The sequence below is a fragment of the Capsicum annuum genome, chromosome 3, assembly GCF_002878395.1.
Source record: "Capsicum annuum cultivar UCD-10X-F1 chromosome 3, UCD10Xv1.1, whole genome shotgun sequence".
NCBI classification, from domain to species: Eukaryota; Viridiplantae; Streptophyta; class Magnoliopsida; order Solanales; family Solanaceae; genus Capsicum; species Capsicum annuum.
This window is the reverse complement of record NC_061113.1, coordinates 107,618,249-107,625,694: the sequence shown is the minus strand read 5'-3', so window position 1 is coordinate 107,625,694 and position 7,446 is coordinate 107,618,249. Positions and strand designations below refer to the sequence as shown.

Sequence of the window (7,446 nt, the reverse complement as noted above, 5' to 3'; positions counted from 1 at the left end):
ATTTATGAATCCTAATCGCTTAATAAGACCAATATCCATTACTCCTACTCACGTTGAAGAATCTTTGCCACTATAAAATCGGCAATTAGTAGTCAAATCACCATTAGTAGATATCCCTGAATTTTATCATCATGAAATTCCTTATCATGACCACCCTTGAGATGGTCCAAATGTGTTTATGGATACCCACGGTGATAAATGTACATCACAAGGTGCGTGGCATCAACCACAAGATTTTATGAATAACAATTTTTATGTTGAAGAAGGCATGTTGTTCAAGTCAAAGAAGGAGGTGCAAAGAGCGTTGAATATTTTACATTACAAGTGGGCGGGAGAGTACTGTGTCAATAAGTCGATAAAAACATCATGGAAAATTTATTGCAGACGTGCAGATCAAGGGTGTGAATTTAAGGCCACTACATATAATTTCAAAGAGATTAATATGTGGACAATCGGGACGTACCATGATGAACACACATGTAATATGGGTACGTATCATGGAGGCCACTTTAACTTGAATGTCGAGATGATTGCTTCCGTTCTCCTCACTGACATAGAAAAAATGCCAAGGTATTATTTTATGATTTGGTTATTTTTTACTTCAATAAAGGAATACATATTTGTGTTTGAAAATTATTATGATTTGAACATGTCAGGTGTCCTATTAAAGACTGTCAAACAGCGATTCTTAAAGCATATGGTAAAATGGTAAGTAGAGTAAAATCCTATCTCGAATGCAAAAGTGCTTTTCAAAAAATCTATAGTACTTGGGAAGGCTTTTTCAATCATTGCTGAGGTATATGCATGCTTTGAAATTCTATAATCCAGGCACTGTTGTGGAATGGAATTTGGAGTGGCATGATGATGTCGGTGAATTGGTATTCAACTATATGTTTTGGACTTTTAAGCCATGTGTTGATGGATTTTTTTACTGTCGTCCCATGATATTAATTAACGGAACACATGTGTATGATTAATATGACATCAAAATATTGATTGCAGTTGGAAGGGACGATAATGGCTCAATTTTTCCCTTGGCCTTTGCTATAGCTGCGAATGAGAGTAAAGAGATGTGGACTTTATTCTTGGATCATTACATCAGCATATTGTCAAAAATCGTAGAGGTGTAACATTACTATCGGATAGGCATACGGGAATACTGTCAACTCAATATAGCTTACCTATTTGGCAGGCCCCATTTGCTTACCATCGATATTGTTCAAGGCATCTCAAGGCTAATTTTCAAAGGCAATTTAAAAATTCTACTCTAAACAATCTTCTATGGGCAGCTGCAACATATCATCAGGAGAAAAAGTTTTTGAAAAAATGCAGGAGATTAAATAGATTAGCATGGAAGCATATGCATGGTTAATGAGTTTTGATCTTGACAAATAGACAGTGCACAAAGATGATGGTAGAAGATGTGGCATGATGACAACAAATAGCTCTGAGTCTTTTAATGGAATCCTAAAGCCCGCAAGGGGACTACTAGTTACCGCGATGGTAAGACTTACTTATAAATAGGTTGTGGGTCGATTTGTTACATGATTAGCTTATGCTATGTGGTTAATATCGGAAAGTCAGAAATGGATGCACAATTCATTCAAACGTTTTGAGGATAATTGTATAAATCAGAGAGCCACATGCTCATCTACTATCACCAACAAAGATATAATATATTTGAGGTACTGACACGTACATACCGTGACCGTGGTGGTAATAAGCACATCGTTAATGCATCACAAGGAATATGTCAATGTGGTAAATGACAATCATATCACCTTCTATGTTCTCATGTCATTAAGGGCTTTGACCAAATTGGGTACCAAGCATGGGATCATATTGCACAGAAATATAGTGTGCGCAACTATCATAAAGCCTACTCCGGATAATTGAATTCACTCGGAGATGAGGCGTATTGGCCTTCAAGTCCTTTGACTTTGATAGCGAACAAAAGATTTCTACGAAAATTGAACTCCAAAAAAATAACTCGCATACATAATAAAATGGACATTCCAGCAAGTACTCTCTCTCGAAAGTGCTCATTGTGCAAACATACTGGTCATGATAAGCGCAATTGTCCCTCGCGAGATCGCAACGCTAGTTCATCTCGAGTTAGAAATACCTCATGTGGTGGTAGTTGATTTTATTGTTCAAATTTTCATCATTTGTTGAGCGCATTGTTAGTACGTATGAACTTTTTTCTCATGTATGTGAAACAATTATTTTTTGAATAATTTTTATTTTTGTGCTTACAATAAACAATTTTATGATTAATAAATTTGTCATACTAATCACATGCAGAGTTTCTACAACAAAATCGATGTCATCATCATCACAACTATTTACATTTGAATCTTCACTCATTTTTTGCATAGACTCATCACAAACACTTAATTGATTTAGACAACAATGTGGTACTCCAAAATCTAAGGTTAAAGATAAATATTTTTTTCTGCCTAACCACTCGTTAACAAATGGATATACAGGATAAGAAACATCTTTGTGTAAGTTTGAATTTTCTAGGAGTTGCCAGTGTGCTTCTTCATCAGCTTCCTGATAGTTAAGATCGTTTAGTGCATGAAAGGTTTCTAGTGCTTTTTCTATTTCACATATCCCCCTATTCAAGTGTTCAATAATTAATGTTTCATCCTTGAATTTATATGTTTGAATAGTTGCTGAGATTGCCTGTGGTACAGTCAAACCGTGTCAGCGACATAAGACTTCACAATCCCATCTTTTTTAATATAATTTGAGCTACTGAAGTCTTTCACCCAAATTAACACATCTTTTGGTTTAGAGGATTGTGCCTCTCCCTTAATGACATATCCGGCAACACCTAAATCATAATGGATAGAAATAGGTTCATTCAGAAGTGGACGAAGTAATCCATAGCACTGTTTACCTTTTATGTCGGTGTAGCAATCAAAATATTTTTTGAGGGTGTAGGAGCTTCCCTTTCGCTTCTGGGCTCTTAGTACAGACCAACTTTTCAATCAATTATTCCTATGCATTGTGAATAAGTGAAATGATTTTGTGGTGTTATCATTGATGTATTTGCGGTATTTAAGAGGGAATAAATATGATGTTTTCGTAATACTCCCTCTATTTCAAAAAGAGTGACCTAGTTTGACTAGCCACATAGTTTAAGAAAATAAAGAAGACATTTGAATCTTGTGATTTTAAACATGTCACGTGAAAAGTTAAAATTAAAAGGTTGCTAAAAAGAAAAAGGGCCATTCTTTTTGAGACAGTCTAAGAAGGTAGGTCATTCTTTTTTAAACAAACGAAGTAATTAATTTGATTTTTTGTTATTTTGCTACGTTGGTGATGCGACGTGTGCGATAAAGAAAAAGTTGTGTTTGACCTGTCATTAATGTAGTGACAAATCAAACATATTTCTTTTCTTTTATAAATTATTATACTACATAATAATTAATTTCATTTTTCAATGTCAGATAAAGAAAAAGTTGAATCTGATCGATCAATCATATAGTGACATATCAGTAGTGTTATTGATGTGACAACATGTGAGTTACTCAGACTGTTCTAAATATATATTAGAACAAAAGTTGGCATTTGAATAGTCCCACAAAATAAAAATATAAATGTGTGTGCAGTCTAATAATAAAGATAACATATTATTTGTAGCTTATAATAAATATTCTTTGTAGCTTATATTATTTCACCATTCGCAAACTTCACTCGTAAAATTAGACTGAAGATTAAAAAGGTTGTTATTACGTTCAGAATGCTTAACTAACTCAATAATATATTAGTTACTTAATTAAATATCTCGCCTTAGATTAGAGTTGGGAAAAAACAATAACATGTGATTATATTATTGGCCATACTTCCAAATTCATTTATTTTCTCAACTGTATATATGGAAAACCCATTCAACATTAATTTAATACTTAGACCATCAAAGATATAAAGTACTAAACAGACATAAAATCTTCATTAGGTTTAATTTATATGGACTTTACAATATATATTGTACATATTGTTTATTAATCACCATTGTGAGACTTTTTTCTTACTTCAACAGAGGGAAATTATATTCCCGAAGATATATTGCTTCATTAAGCCAATCAAACTGAAGTATCATACAATCCTCGGGCTTACTTTACACTCCAAGTTTCTCATCAATGGTTGAATGGCTCTCATCTGGTACAGGTTTCCTTCCTCCTTTCAAAGCTTTCCATATAAGAAGAACGATAAGAATGCAAAGTAGAAGTTGTATGTCACTCAATTGACAAAATCCATACAAGTCTTGCTCGCCCAGCTCGATCTTCTTTGTCTGCCTTTGCAAAGACATTCAACGCAAATCCCTCCACATGTAAATGATCATCAGGCCCCAGTTGCAATGACTTCTTATCCTGTAGAATTATGGAAACAAAAATGACGCACAAGAAGACGAAAGGACACATCCAACATAAACATTAACCAGCTCTCTAGCTACAAGCTGACAGGACACATCCAACATAAACATAAACACCTGGAAATAGCTTAGCAACAAACAAAAAAATTCACAATTACATTTAAGAGTAAATGCTGAACTAAAATGCCTATGACAGGACCTATTAATGCAATCTTAATAAAGAATAATAGCTACAACTTAGACTTAGGACGTCACCAGGCAAATTAAATCACAATTCACAAGCAACCTCTTTGCAATTTGCTTTTACTGACCGGAAAGTAATTTACCTGCGAAATGGAAATGTTCCGTGATTGAATTTGTATGTCACATTAGAATCTGTCTATAGATAGAACCAGTTTGTATGTCACATTAGAATCTGTCTTCAGATAGAACCAGTTTTACAACTTCTAACTATTGAGCAGCACTCAACCTACACTTCGATCACTCACTTATTGGCCCTAGAACACTAATAAAGCAATTAACTTTACATTCATCCGTTCATGCACGCTTCCAACAAATACCCATGAGGAAGTGATTCTTCTCAATACTGAGTTTCTTTTTCCAATAATTTATGCTTTTAAGTCAGCTTGCGTGCACCTTCACTTATCCACAAGGTAATCGGCTACAACTCACAACTGCGATTAAACCACCCTCTTAGAGAGTTAGACAATACTGAGTAGTTCTAAACACGCAAGCACATTGAAAAATGGATCCCTTCTTCCAACAACTGTAATGCATATAAACTATCCTAGCAGCCCCATTATACCTCCCAAATTGACAAAGAGAATCTACCATTTGCGCATATACAGAACCATCAACCACACTTTTACCTTGAGTCATGGGAAAACCCTTCCCTACACAAGCAATTGATCACATTGCAGAACGCAACATTGTCAACAACGAATACCCAAAACCACAAAATCATACTTCCAATGATACTTGAAAATAAGGCTAGAAAGAGAAGACAAAATAAATGGAAAAATGATTCTTCAATACACACCAGAAAAATAGAGTACCTACGGAAGTATACTATATTCCGCAGCCCTTTGGCTTGCGTAGAGCATCCAAAGGCCAAAATCCATCGCCATCCTTCCTCGTCTTAGTTGGAAGAATTTCCTTCCGTTTCTTTTTGGCCCTCATAACAGGCACTTTGGGCCCAGGTGGGTGAGCCATGTGTGCATCTATTGTAATGAAATCGTCTTCGTCCAAAGATGGGACTACTGAAGAAGAACCGTCAATCTGAACAAAGAAAGTAAAAACAATATTTATATAAGTAGGCCAATATTAATGTTAACACAAAAAATTAACAAAATTAACACAGTAAATTAAACCTGTGTGTTTAAGGGACCTCCAATCGATGCCGGCAGCATAGCACTCTGACTTGTCAAACCATGCAAGTCCGCAAAGGAAATAGGAAAAAAACTTTGAAGCTAATAACGAAATTAAACAAAAGTTAACTAAAACCACTTAACATTATCTATTAACGCAATATAGAACGAACTAATCATTACTATAATAAAAAATAAGTATACCTGCGTGTCATTGTGAGGTCTGACCTATGTGGGGAGGATATCACCCTGGCGTATTTCTCCGGCTTGGCAAATGGAGGCAGGAAAAGACATACTATCAAGCTAATAACAAAATTAACAAAAAGTTAAGTATATATTATAAAGAATATATATAAAACAAAGAAGTTTAAACTACAAAATTAAGTTAAGATATGTCTCAATGTGAAAGCCACTGGATGTCGGCCTATCATAACCCAGCAATGACTCCAAGCTACGACCAGACGTCCACACATCAAATATCTCGTTGGTATTACCAAATAGAGAATTAGTTTTATCGGCAAAAGCAGTATGTTGCGTGAATGTTTGCCCGACATTTTGTGTACCAGAGGGGCCCTACAACAAGACATACACCATTATGGCATGATAATAATTACATAACTCTTTAGTTAGAAAAAGATATTGTATTACTTACCGGCATATCTGGTATATAACCATCGTCAATGGCTGATCCATAACTCAGACGAACTGCCTCCATATCTCACCTAGGTCTCCCGTCTGTAGGACGAGATGGTAGTTCCATTGGCCTCATGCTATAGGGTCCGGCCATGTCTAGAATGGCCTCAGCTAGAATGACAGGAGTAGACGGTGATGGCTCATTAAATAATTCATGTACAATTACATTGAAGAGGATGACCACATCCTCGCCCTCTACCTCAGCCTTCGCCATATTCCCGAGCATTTACATTATAATAGAATGATTCAGCGTCACAAATGGTCCATCTGGCGGTATGGCATCACGAGTCTCCTCAAATGTCTGCTTCACCATACTCTCTATTTCATGTCTCCACAAAGCATGTGCAGGATCCTTTTGCAATTCTAATGAAATCTTGAGAATCTTGCGAAGTCACATCGACAACGCAGCAACACTACCAGCAGAAGGAACAAATCCAGCTCTGTAATATTCCTGTAGATAAAGATAGAGATAAGAAGATTATCAAATTATAGTATATTACTATGATCTAGAAATTACTTTTTCATGGGGTTGTCCCTTAAGGTCCTTTAGAAAATCCAAACTTTAAAATGAAAATGTTAATTTATCCTTATTTATCTAACATAAATCAAACAAATATAAACACCTACATTATTTATGTATGTTTTGTTATGGGAAAATTATAAATTTATAAGTACCTTTATGGTAGGGTTGCCTATTTTGTTATGGGAAAATTATAAATTTATAAGTACCTTTATGGTAGGGTTGCCTACTAGCAACCGTCCGTGCCTCAAGAACTACAGTGCATAATCTCTCAGTACAGCACCATGGATCGGCACAACCAATTTTTCATGTCGATCCCTCCAATTATCAAAATAATGACCTAATAGGTCAATCACTGACTGATCCACACTAGTACATAGATCAATGTCAAAGTGTTTGGGTTTCCACTCTAGGGCTTGGGTATGTGCTGAGGAAGACCAAATTGTCGCATCACCCTATCAGGCATGTGGTACTCATCTATC

General features: G+C 35.5%; 1 long non-coding RNA gene across 2 annotated transcripts; it reads right to left on the bottom strand.

The window, feature by feature from the left end:
* Positions 1–3,934: 3,934 nt before the first annotated feature.
* On the bottom strand, positions 3,935–6,891 carry LOC107866281. 2 transcript variants are annotated; one of them, XR_001672844.2, is made up of 5 exons: positions 6,404–6,891; positions 5,956–6,324; positions 5,755–5,853; positions 5,424–5,662; positions 3,935–4,382 (listed from the first exon to the last, which is right to left on the bottom strand). It is a non-coding gene; the product is annotated as an uncharacterized LOC107866281 (long non-coding RNA). The 2 variants fall into 2 exon arrangements; XR_001672843.2 differs by having other exon boundaries at positions 3,936–4,382; positions 5,440–5,662.
* Positions 6,892–7,446: the final 555 nt, after the last annotated feature.